The sequence below is a fragment of the Lissotriton helveticus genome, chromosome 9 (genome assembly GCF_964261635.1).
Source record: "Lissotriton helveticus chromosome 9, aLisHel1.1, whole genome shotgun sequence".
NCBI lineage: Eukaryota > Metazoa > Chordata > Amphibia > Caudata > Salamandridae > Lissotriton > Lissotriton helveticus.
Window position 1 is genome coordinate 187106761 of NC_136070.1, and position 13697 is coordinate 187120457.

General features: G+C 46.0%; 1 long non-coding RNA gene across 1 annotated transcript in view; it reads left to right on the forward strand.

The window, feature by feature from the left end:
- The window catches only part of LOC144781092 (uncharacterized), an 875268-nt gene that overhangs the window by 218107 nt on the left and 643464 nt on the right, over positions 1–13697 (forward strand). The window contains exon 2 of the long non-coding RNA XR_013600872.1: positions 6966–7026. This is a non-coding gene — a long non-coding RNA (uncharacterized LOC144781092). The remainder of the gene's footprint in view (positions 1–6965; positions 7027–13697) is intronic.

Consider the following 13697-nt stretch of genomic DNA (forward strand, 5'->3'; position numbering starts at 1 on the left):
CATTAAGCTACGGCCTGGAACAAATCCTGCCTGTTCAGGTCGTACTACCCCCGGCAGCAGATGAGCTAACCTGTTAGCCAACACTTTAGCATATATTTTGGTGTCCACATTCAATAAAGACAGTAGCCTGTATGAGGAACAGCTATCAGGGCTCACACCCGGTTTTAGGTGCATGACTATGAAGCCCTCCCACACCGAGTTGGGCATTATGCCCATCTCTACCATTTCTTCATAAAGTGTAACTAGATGTGGAATAAGGAGGTCCTGAAAAGCCTTATAGAAGGCCACTATACGGTCATCCATTCCCGGTGCTTTTACGGCCTTCATATTAGCTAGTGCAGCCTGTATCTGCCATAAAGTGCTCACTATGTTCTGTTGTGAGGCATGTCATTGCTATGCGCCCTAGGGAGTCTGTTATAGCTGCTTCATCAGGTGTGATGCATGTGCTCAGTGTAATAACGACAAATCTATCTGCCATATGGTCAGTATCACAGTTTTTCCGATTCGTGTCATATGCCTGTGATCCCTGTATTTTCCCAGTTTGGATGCAGACGTGTCGCCAGAGTGGCTCTGAGCCCTCCTTAGTGTTTAATCTCATCATGGGCTGTGTCATGGTATTATTCCAGTTTCGTTTTAATTTCCCCTAATATTCTGGTTTCCCCTGAGTGCCTATGTTCCAATTCCAAGCCTGCTATCTCTTCTTCCAGATGTGATAGTCTGTTCTTCAGGGATTTTAGGACCCCTCCATGTTTAGAAAGCATGACCCCTCTGATGTATACCTTAAAGTTTTCCCAGACTGTGGCAAAACTGGACACCGACCCACATTATTAATGAAGAATTCTTCTATCGCCTGTGCCAGCTCAGCCTTAAAGGAGGAGTCCAGCAGGGATTAAGGAGGGAATTACCAAATGAACGGGGTGATCCTTCGTCCCCGAAGTTCAACACCCAGTATCACAGGGGAGTGGTCGGAGTAAGTACGTGGGAGTGTCTGACAGACAATTTTACAGGGAACAAGACTCCTGGATGGATATCATCCAGTAGTCAATACAAGTGTGAATATCATGGACGGAGGAGTAGTGTGTATACACTGCGTCTTCGGGGTTGTGATGTCTCTATATGTGCAGTAGGCCTTTGTTATCCACTATTTCCAACATTGCTTTAGCCACCGCAGATGTGCGGAGGGGTGGGCACTTCGAGCGGTTCAAGTCTGGATTTATTAAGCAATTGAAATCTCCCCACCCCCATATTTGTGGGAAATCGCTCCACTGCAGCAGACGAACGCTGAGGGAACAGTAGAACTATGGTTCGTCATGGTTGGGTCCACATATCCCTACCAATACTGCCTCTAAGTCGTCTTTACAACAGTTGGCTATTGTGAATCTACCTCCTTCATCGGCTTGCATAGCTGTCAAATACACCCCTGATCTATTGTCCATCCATATAAGAGCCCCACGCACATGAGAGGAGAAGCCTGCAGCGTAACAATGGCCCGCAGCCGCTGACGTGTCAGTACCGTGCTATCAGGAGCTAAATGTATATCCAGCAATATGGCTACATCCCATTTATGTTTTTGTACAGTCTGTGAGCAGGTTTTTTAGTGTTCAGAAATTTGGCGCTCAACTTCTCACGGTAAAGTTTCAGAGTATCGTGGCTTTAAGGTAGGTGCTTCTTGGCCAGAGGAAAACCTTAACCTCTGTAAGGAGAAGAGGTTTCCGGGACCCCCCTCTTATTGTGATTGAGCAGAAATCCAGAGCACACTATGCGTATCAAATAAAATTTCAATCTTCAAGTAGTCATATATATGGGATAGATCAGACCAAACGTAAGTTTTCAAATGTTTTATTCATCAACAGTGTTCTCTTCTCGGGAATCACTGTACCTGTCACTCTAGCCTACACGTGTTTCATCACAGCATGTGGCTGTGAATCTTCAGGGCTGATCTTAATGATCGAGGCGCGTTGTCGGGTGACCGGTGATAATTCCGACCCGGTCCTTATCGGGTAGTTTCTGTTGAAACGAGAACGGCACCGAGGGTATTCGGTTGCCGTCAGTCAAAAAGTTGGGTGTAGGGTTTCACAGCGTAAATAATCAAATATCTGTATATTAGGGCCGTTTGTTGCCCCTTGTTCAAGTGTTCCCGCACTTGGAAACCGAAGCTGCACCAAGCTTGAACAAGGGGCAACAAACGGCCCTAATATACAGATATTTGATTATTTACGCTGTGAAACCCTACACCCAACTTTTTGACTGACGGCAACCGAATACCCTCGGTGCCGTTCTCGTTTCAACAGAAACTACCCGATAAGGACCGGGTCGGAATTATCACCGGTCACCCGACAACGCGCCTCGATCATTAAGATCAGCCCTGAAGATTCACAGCCACATGCTGTGATGAAACACGTGTAGGCTAGAGTGACAGGTACAGTGATTCCCGAGAAGAGAACACTGTTGATGAATAAAACATTTGAAAACTTACGTTTGGTCTGATCTATCCCATATATATGACTACTTAAAGATTGAAATTTTATTTGATACGCATAGTGTGCTCTGGATTTCTGCTCAATCCCATTTATGTTGTTTGAGGTAGGCCACCACTTTACTGATTTTCCTGTGGTCATTAAGATCACGTACATTTCAAGTAAGGAACTTTGTACACCGCACTGTACTGTGTTCCACTGCTCCTTGATTTACGTCCCCAATCGCGCTTACATTATACTCATAGTTCTGTCATGTTCTATCCTGTAGTGTGTTTCAACTTTTCTTAGCAATATCAAAGAAATTACATTCCCCAAATCCCCCCTCCCACACTATGCGGCCACCAACTTTGCATAGCAATAACATTTCCCGCCCCTCCCTTCCCAGTATCCTCCCAACAAAAACCAACCCAAGTCTACAACTTGCATGTGGTGGTGCACACATATGGGTGGATGGTGCCGGCTAAATAAGTCTACAATTATCCTATGCACTGGCCGCTGAGTGTGATGCAACATATATGATCTCACCCACAGCGCGTTCTAATGAGATCAGGATATAAGAAAGGAGTTAAAACGGGGACACTATCCTTTTGTCTTCCCTAAGTCCCTCCGCGAGTACCTCCCCTTCAGGGTGATAATAGGTGATTCAGTCTCACAGTTCGAGGTGAATGGCTCACTGCCAGTATAGTCTATACTTTGGACTCAGAGCATTTGTGAGGTGCCCCATAACTTCTCCAGAACATTCTTACCTATGTTCTCGAGTCTGGGGCCACAAACAGGGCTCTCTCCTTCAGGCTCTGTCAACTGCTATGTTTCTGCCGGTCCAAATGAAAGTGAAAGAGAAAAAAGGACCAGGTCGAGCCTCAAGTAGCATTTAGACCTACATCGTAGGGGAATCCCAGTCCCATGGGGACCTGCACTTCCTTTTATACTGATTTTCTCCTAATTCCAGGCATATATAGTCTGTTCTATTGTTCCTCCACATCCAGTGCTTCTCCGCCTTCTCTGAAATTTGTGCGTCGTGAACTGTGTCTGCTCCCGGTTCCCCTTCTTTGCATAGGAAGTGGAATACTTGCTTTGGGTCTGTGTACTAGAGTGCCTTACCCTCTGTCGTGACACGCAACTTAGCTGGGTACAACATGTTATATTCTAGCTGGAGTTCACAAAGCTTCCTTTTGACTGGGATGAACAGGCACCGCGCCTCTTGTACCTGTTGTGTGAAATCTGGATACAGGGATAATTCCATACCTTCATGTGGCAGAGTGTTTAGTTTGCATGCCTTGCATAGTGCTGCATACCAATCCCTATAATTAAGGAGGAGTGCTATGATGGGGTGGAGGGGGTCACCCCCAGAGCCAGAGAGCAATGCACTTGCTTGACTACGAAGATCTCCAAGTATGTTTCTCTACCCAGATTAGTGGTCAGGAGTTGCTCTACGAAGAGTTCCATGTTCTGTATTTGAGTCAACTCTGCAACCCCCACAATGAGCAGATTGTTCCTCCGGGAGTGTGCATCCAGGTTTTCAGTCCTTGCTCTTAGGGTGTGAAGCCTTTTGTCCATATGTTCGATGTTTGGCTGACTCCACTGTATTACATCTTCGGCATCTGATACCCTCCTCTCCACTGTGTCCAGCCGCTCTGTATACTTGTCCAGCATTCTATCCATTCTGAATGTCAAACCATCTATTTCCCATTGATTTTCGTTAGGCTGTAGTGCATTGCTGCAAGAATCTGTTTCAGTTCAGTGTCTGCTGGAGGGTCTGCTACTTCAGAATCCTGCTCTGCGTTGTTTAAGTCGGCCTCTCTGGACTTGGGGGTCTTACGTGACTCAAATTGGAGTTTGGGCTAGGTTTTATCCATCTTTCCCATGTTGCTTTGTGATTATGTGCTATGGCCTAGATGGATCGTCTCTGTTCGGCACAGTGGTTAATATGTCAAAATGCCTCTCTGGACCTTCCCAGGCTCGTAGTGCAAACCTGTGCGGTGCTTCCCGGTTCCCCTGGGGAAGGGGCTCCTCATCGATGATGAGTGGGTGAGCCCCAAATGTCGACCCACTACTGGCCCCAAATCAGTCTTCACAACTCCCCATTATTTCTGGGGGGTCATCCTCCACACCATTAGCCCAATCTTGAGTGACCACGCCTTGTGGCTTTTTAAATTCACTAGAGCCAAGAGCAGGCCTACTAGGTGATTTTTGTCTCATATCTGATTTGCTGTGAAGTGGTGCGCTCACCAATGAGAACTAGAGAGTAGCAACTGGGTAAGGTTTGTCGCCTTCACGTAACTGGCCTCCGCTTCCCATAGTTGTAGGCCTTATCCAGTCATTCCTGAGCTTTCACTGGCCTCGGAGTCGTGCCTAAATCTCTCCATGGCTTACGCACACCTGTGTATATGTGCAAATATAGTGAGTCTCTCACGTAGGAGTCGCGCTGTTATTTCCACTGTAGGAATCACTCAGCCTTGTTAATCACTGTGTTTCTGAGAGTACAGCTGTGCCAGGTCTGTTCACCTGGGCCTTCACAGTGCAGTCGCCTCGTTCAGGCCTGCGGTTGTTGCGTATATCGCTCCGCATTTGGCTCCGCACCCTTCTCCTCTCCACAGACCGCAGCAGATTCATGACCACCACCAATTCGCTGACAGTTGTGGGGGTCCTCTGCTTCAACCGCTCACGAGTTATGGACTCAAATCTCCAGTCTGTTCCCCTTCCGCTCTTCTCTTTTCACTCAGTGGGCCCGTCTTGGTCGCCGTGCTCTGCTGTGACCACACCCTTAGGCCCTCCTGCATCGGAATTCCCTCCACGAGCGGAACCGCCGAGAGACTTCAGTGCCCCGATGGATAAGCTGGTTGTTCCGCAGTACTGAGTTCTTGTTGGTATTTTATTTTTCATGCTGAGGGCGTCGAGATTCCTGCAGATAAGCAGCCGGCCTGCCGGAGCTTTACTCTATTGTGGCCATCTTGGAGCCAGGCAAGCTCCGCCCGCTAAAACTAAAGCTAAAGTTATGAGCCGTGGACAGCATTACAAGTATGTAAATTAACTATTTCCTTTTCTTAGTCTAAAACCTCAATGGTCTCCTAACAGGAAGAATTTACATATCCAAATTCCAAAGCTTCTTATTACATTGTATTTCTGGAGTACGGGTGCATTGTTGGTAAGTAGGCAGTTTGGTTCTAGAATAAATTGGTCTGAATATTGGCTGAGAAATATGTTGAATACTAAATTTCATCCATAAAATATGGCCTTGTTGGGTTTAGTACTCCCCTTGGAGATATATGTTTTGTAAACGATATTCAGACAATTTATTGGAATTGGGTAACAAACAGAAGGAATTCCTCCACCTCGATATGCAAGTCGACTAGAAACTTCATGGAGTCCAAAGATACCCCCTATAGAGAACTGTATCTGGACACCATTTCAGCCCCGTGGGAAAGGTCCTTGTACTTTAAATTCAGAACTGGTCTTCTCCCGGTAATGGAATTTACTTGTCACTGGAAAATCCCATACCAGACTGCTCCGTGGTGCCCCTTCTGCCCACAGCGCAGAGAATCTGTCCCCCATTTTTTATTTGAGTGTCCTGCATACATGGTTCCACGGTCAAAATGGCTTAAACCTATGTGTCGTACTCTGGGCACTAGGCATTGCAACGTGGCTTTAAGGATTCTCTATTCGGACACCCGTACTTTTTACGCATGTGCCACCTCGAAGTACCTTGGGTGGGCATGGCGAATCCGGTCAAAAAGACTTAGGCAAATTGTTTAATTACACTTTTTACCATGGTCTGTTTTAAACTAAATGCTTATTTTAAAACCTATAGATCCATTTTCTGATAGCAGAAAGTTACGGTTTATTTTAAATGTACTGAAAAGTATTTTTTCTTATTGTATGTATGCTTTTTAAGATATTGTTATATGTCGAAATAAAGCCTTTTTGACTTTGACTTTGACTTTGATATTCAGACAATCATTTTTTAAGGAAATTTTCCACATACAATCATGTAGGCACAGGGAAAAATGTTATTCCACAAGCATACTTTAGCTTAATTTCCACATGCACATGTTTTTGCTTATTACATTTTTACTGCACAAAACATGTCTTTTCCAGTAGAAAATGTGTTGCACGAACAGTGAAAGAGATGTGTTTGGTAGCCCCAAGACTGATGCTGTCTCATGTGACCTTTGTATACAAGGTATATGACCTCATGTTCAAATTTCATGCAAGGTCTCAGCCAAGTGCATTTTATTTAATGCATTTAATTTTGCATAATGTTCCTGCTTAATATGCGAGGGAAAATCTTTGCAATATCTCCTCCCTCTTTAATTGTGGAGTGTGTTGAATTGCTAAAAGGGAATGCATCTTTTCTACTGCTCATTTCTAAACGATGGTTGCATTTATCTGCTGCTGCTGGCAAAAAATAGCAACACTTTATTTCTTTATGATTGAAAGGCACATTTCCGTGAATAAATGAATAAAATGTTGTGTGTGGCTTCGTTTCAGCACATCAATGAATCTTATGTCTCTGGAGCGTTAATGGTGGTGGACTGAACTTCAAGAAACGGTAAGCTGTGCACAGATGTGCATTCTTATTGGAGAACTCACTTAACGAAGGCGAGCTCGGTGTCCACGTATAGAGGTACAATATGTAAGGTCACTTCTGTTGTAATTGCATTGTAATTGTAAATGCATTTATATAACCCTATCTGCCCCTGAATGATAGAGAGGATTATATTGCTGATGAGACAGTGAAGCTCAAAAGCGGATGGATAGCACACTACAATGTGGGGCAAGTGCTTGGGTGGAAGAGGCTGGACTTGCATTGTGGCCTACAGACATCATGTCAGGGAACTGTGATCCTGAGTCCAATGGGGGAGGGGTCAGTGAGCATGGGGTGTGTTGAAAGGTGTGGCTAAAAAGAACAAAATATCTTGTAACTATTGTGTTGGTATCTCACCATCATGTAACTGTGTTCTAAAACAACACACATCTTAAATGAAAAATAAAGGCAAGTTAATCTATTCGAAAAGAGATGCTATATTTTACATTGTGAAACCACTATTGGTTAATGCGGTCACTGTACATATATACGTGCATAACCAGAGAGCCACAGAATTTAACTCTGGTGGCTCGCTCAGTGGGGAATAGTGACTTGTGTGTGATTTAGTGTTCCAAGGTTCCAGCACTCTGAATATGAACGTAATTATTTTAAACTTGCATTACACCCAGTATAAGATAGGTAGCCGCAAAGTTCACAAAAAGATTTAGGTTTAAGATTAACAAGTGCTTGCAAAGTATAGATCCGAGTACTATACAGACAGTAATTAATGCAAATATTGTTTATAACTGTCCATTAAAAGTACGCACTCCACAGCTCTTCAAGCCACCCTACAAAACCTCTCAAAAAGAATACTCTTCAAGTGGATCCATCAATTAAAGCTAATAGCGGCATCCAAGCAGACTTGGCATTGCAGATTAACCAAATACGCACATATACATTTGTTTCAGGCAGCAGTTACCCTGGCAAGCAGGCTTGTTGATTCTGCAGCTGTCTGTCCCTTCCTAGGCTTCACAACAGAGGGGACTTGCTCCCCTTCCACTTCAGCTGAGACATCTCAAATGTCGGGAAACTGTTTTTGTTGAATTACAGGTATGAACACGTTGTCCCCCGCAGATCCCTCCCACTTTGACCTCTGCCTCCACAGGAAGTGCTTTGATGTTGTGCATGAATGACCAAGTGGTGTTTAATCGTGTCCGAGGTCGCTGCACTCAGGTGTGTAATAGAGGAAAAGGGAGTTCCAGCTAGCATGCATGCACAATACATTAATTTAATGTTGTGCCTAATTGAGTGGGTCTCTATAGAATCCACCCAGGATGGACTGAGAAGCAGCCCACAGCACACACTGGATAAAGAAGTCATGTCAGATGCTCTATAACATTCACTAGAGAATCAGGTGAGCAGCCCTCAGGGAGGCGTAAACTGTACACAGCCTGCCATGGTAAATTACCTCAAGATTACATCCATTAGTGATGGGAAGTTATGCACAGCCAAGCATTGCATAAACAATAGTAATACATATCATATAGGGTTCACCAAGGTGCTTTCAAATGGAAGCTCTTCACATGTGGTACATGCAGTCAAGAATGATAAGTAATCTAAAGAGTGCCTTCAGGAGTGAAAAAAAGGACACTATATGAATATGCAAGTGCAGTAGAGGCACACTCATGCAGATAATTCACAAGCATTCACTGCTCCATGGGCCTATCTGTGAATGACAGAGGAAAATTCCATGCCATGCACTAATTAAAAGCTGCCAGAAATAATTCTATAATAGGAAACGCTGTCAACCCAGGGTCTTATATGTTCTATTTCATTGTTTCCATTTAGAAACAATGGCCCAGCTGCATGAAAGGAAAATCTGGTCGCAAAGGGGCAGATTCTCAGAATCTGCCCCTTTGCGACCGGTATTTTTGCATTTGGGATGCATCACCCCAAATGCAAAAATCGCAATTTAAGGAATCTCTAAATTGAGATTCCTTAAATTGCGATTGAATTTAAGGAATCCCAAATTGAGATTCCTTAAATGCAATGCAACAAAGTAAAAAAAAAATAGCGATTTCACTAATAGGGGGAGCAAATTACCATGAAGTTGAACTTCATGGTAATTTGCAAAAACTTTGAAAAATGCACTTTTGTGCATTTTTCAAAGTTTCATGTTGAGCACACACATGCCCTTAGGGCATGTGTGTGCGCAACATATGTGCACAGATTAATTTCAGGGGTGCAACAGGGTGTCCTTTGGACACCCCTGCACCCTTGAAATTGTATTCTCAATTTGCGATTCGCTAATTGCTAATCACAAATTGAGAATGTCTTCCCATTCATTCCTATGGGCATCTAGGCCCATAGGAATGAATGGGGAGGTATTCCTTAATTGCGACTCGCCATTTGCGAGTCGCAATTAAGGAATATTAAGAAATCGCAATTTTTTTAGCGATTTCTTCATGCATAGCATTTTGTTATTCCTTATTAGCGAATCCTTATTTTTCGCTAATAAGGAATCGCAAAATGGATGCTTGATGCATCTGGGGGAATGTTTTGAAACATCAGACTAGTTACTGAGGTATAAAAGTAGGCTGAGTATTCATACAACAATATTTGTGTTTGAAAGTGACACCCTTTCGTCTTTTTAACCCACCTTTCTTTAACTCCTACCATCACATAATTTTCTATTCCCCTGAAGCACAAGTGTTTGTTACACTGGACTTTTTGGTTTTGAACTGGGCCAGTTTTCAATACTATGAACATATAGGGTCTGATTTATAGTCTAGGAAATGGCTACTCCATCACAAACATGACAGATATACTGTCCCCCTTATTACAAGTGCATTATACTCTAACCCACTTGTAATAAAGCAGACTGTATATGTCACAATTGTTATTTAGTATCTATCACCGGACCCTAAATCAGACTCATAGGTTTTATGCATGTTGTTTTTATAAGTGGGTGTATGTTTGAATTTGGGTTTCTAGTATGCACCCTGTCCAAGCAGAAGCCACAATCCAAGTTAGGGTAACCTATATGCATGCTAAAAGGTAACCTGCACTCACCCTCCAGTAGCTTGGCACAGAGCAGTCAGGCTTCTGTAAAGTATTTGTGCAATACACACACACACACACACACACACACACACACACACACATAGTAACACAGTGAATACACCACAAAAAGACTCCACACCAGTTTATAATAATAGATTATTATATTATCAACAAATCAAGACCAAAACGACAAAAATCCAATGCACAGAAGTTGAGATATTGACTTTTAAAAGAATAAATGTAATAAAGCACTTAGAAGCAAGTAGCGACTAAAAGGTTACTTTGTGTTGTGCTGGGCGGGGGCAAAGTCAAAATTGGGGCCTACCTTGTGGAGTAGCAGGCCCGCTACACGACCCACAAAGGTTCCGGTGAACAAAGTACCTTTTGTGATCACAAGCACCGAGATGCGTTGATCTTCTCCACCCAGTGAAGGCGATGCGTAAGTGCCAGTAAATTGCACACATAGGCCCTGTAGTGGCACTCCTGAGACAGGTTTGAGAGGCTACGTCTGTGGGTGGCACAATCAGTGCTGCAGGTTGACTAGTAGCAATGAATTTACAGGCCCTGGGTATATGGTTTACCCCTTTACAAGGGACTTACTAATAAATCAAATATGCCAAACAGTTGTAAACCAGTTACACCATGTTTAGGGGAGAGAGCACATGCACTTCAGTACTGGCTAGCAGTGCTAAAGTGTACGGAGTCCCAAATCCAACAAAAAGTTGGTCACAAAAAAAGGAGAAGGAAGGCAAAAAGTTTGGGGTGACCTTCCAGAAAGGGCCAGTTTCCAACAGTGTGCTTCTGCAAGAGAACGTCTGCTTATGAAGGTTTTACTGACAATACATATGGGACCAATTATACCTAGACAACCAAGCAAAACAAATCATGTATTCTGAAGAAGTTGTCAATGTAAAGATTTTAGTCCAAAGAACAGTGTTACTGTGTTTAAATGGTTGAGCAAATGAACGTTCTTTTGCTACTTTCATGCACTATCGCTGCTATCCGGACATGGTTAAATTACTGTTCAACATATTTATTATTTGTGTTTTTTTTCATTCACTTCAAATATCAAATACTTTTCAATATAGTCTAACTGAATGCATTTTTCTAATCAATCATCCAATACACTACCATGTTTTTCCTCTCGTACCATTTCTTTTACCCTTTCCTCAATGTTCTCCACACTGCATTTAATTAATGACAAATTGCCTAGTGTTGTGATAGCAAAATCAAGATTTAATGACCTTTATTATCTGCATTAACCCACTATTTTCACTTCGTTAAACATCAACACAACAACCTAACATAAAGAGATAAAAACAAAGAACCCTTTGGCATTTGAAGCACCCTGAAATTCTTCTTGTTCTGAAATAAATAAAGCAATAAGAGTCCAAATGCAATCTTCTATTTCAGTAAGTAGTCCCAAATTGATTCTGGTTTGAAGACACAGATATTCATCTGAATTTATGGACTCAGGTATCTACAAAAAAGGATGCCAAATAAAAACAAACGTACATATTTTCTAGACATAGACTTAGCTGTGCTAAATCTTTGCACTTGTGCTGGCATGAAACAAAGTGGCACATGGTATCCAGCGCCCACAGCACAATACATTTTTTGTGCCATTTTTCAAGGAGGAGCTTTTGGGGCAGATCAACACGAACAGCCTTTGCTATGACATGAAGCCGAACCTACTATGAAAGCCAGACCAGGGTTTGTGTCAAAAACTAATGCCTACTTAAAGCTGGCTGTTGTACTTGGCCCGTCTGGCAGGTCCGCCCCTGAGGTTTTGTGCTTATTACATGTGACCGGGGGATGGTGATTCCCCTTCTGAGTGTGGGTGTGGTGAGAGAGACCTGCCGCCCATAGGAATGCATGGGGGATGTATGTGGTTCTGGTAGTTCCTGATGCGTGGGGCGTGCCGGGCCGTGTTTGGTATGTGTGCGCTCGTGAGGTTGAATGCTACAAGAGGATGTATGCGGCATGCGTGTGGCTAGAAGGGAAGGGCCCCTTCTAGACCTTGGTGTGTGTGTGCAGTAGGTGTGCTGGCGCCTGATTGGCTGAAGCCGGCTGGGCCTTCCCCCACCAGGCTGGCCCCACCCCTAGGGGGTGCGTCCAGTGTCCCTGGCCTGGCCAGTACCAAGAAATTCCTTAGAACCAGTTCCAGCTGGTTCTCTCCCTGCCTGCCCCTTTTGGAGACAAAGGGAGCTCCTGTATAAAAGGAGGTGGGCCCTTTTCTCTCTCTCTTCTTCTTCCTGCTTGGGACCCTACCTGGGTCGTGCTGCTGCTTGGGCTCAGGGAAGGGCGTGCCTCCCTGGGCCCTGCTCTGTTCCTGATCTGCTGGGCTCCTGGGCTTCCTGGGGTCTCTGCTAGCTATGGCCCTAGCGCTTGAGAGCGCTTTCCTGCTAACCTAGCGCCTTGGGGCGCTCATTCCCGCTTCTAGCGCTTGGGAGCGCTTTCCTCTGACCCTAGCGCTTAGAGCGCTGCCTTCTGTCCTGTCGGCGCTGTTGGAGCGCATCCTTCGTGGCACTAGCGCTGTGCGCGCTACCTTCACCACGCCGGTGCCACCCGGCCGTTGCCCTGTCCTTTGGGGGATTATACCTCCCCCGCGAGTGCCTACCTCGCTACTGCCCCATTCCCGAGGGGGGCCTGGCCCTCGTCAATTCCCCTGAATCACCGCCGCCGGCCCGGGACCTCTCCGTGAAGCCCTCCCCCGGGCCGCGCTGCGATTGGATGCCGGCCCGGGCTTGGCTTCTGACGTCCCCCCGGGCCGCGCTGTGATTGGACGGCGGCCCGGGGAGCTTGGGAGGCGGCTGGCGGAGCGCGGTGAAGGCAGGGGGCGGCGGGAGCCTACTCCGCGCCCCTGCTTGACCCCAGGACTGCCGCGTCTTCCCCCCGGGGCCCCCAGGAGCAAGAGGGAGCCCCGGAGAGCGAGGAGCGCCCGGCGCGGCCGCGCCGACCCGGTGAGTGCTGCGAAGGGGAGGGGCCGTCGGGGCACATTGCCGGTGCCCGGCCCTCCCCTCCAATGATCCTTCTGCTGAGCCCCGAGGCCCGTGGGGCCACCAGTGATGCCGGGTCCCCCGAGGGGGGCCCCGCCTGCCCACACCTGTTTCTCTGAGCCCCAAGAGGCTCCACCACGTGCCCCCTGTTTCTCTGAGCCCCGAGAGGCTCCACCACGTGCCCCCTGTTTCTCTGAGCCCCGAGAGGCTCCACCACGTGCCCCCTGTTTCTCTGAGCCCCGAGAGGCTCCACCACGTGCCCCCTGTTTCTCTGAGCCCCGAGAGGCTCCACCATCGCCCTCCTGTCCCCCTGAGCCTGCAAGGTTTCGCCCAAGTCCCTCAGCGGCCCAGCACTTCGTGGGCCGCTGCCACGTTTAGGTTTGCCCGGGCCCTTTCAGGCCACTTTGGACACCGAGACTCTAAGGCGCCCCTGCCCCAGGACGGTCATCTGGCCTAGGGGGTGCTACTGACTAATATCAATGTGATGCTGAGGATTACTATGTGTTGCCCTGCTGATTTACTATGTGTTGCCCTGCTGATGGGGGCCTCTGTTGTGTTATGTACCTTGTCCCTTCCCGCCTGAGTACCCGATGTCTCATGTATGTGATCCCTGGTCAGAGTGAGTTCTACTGC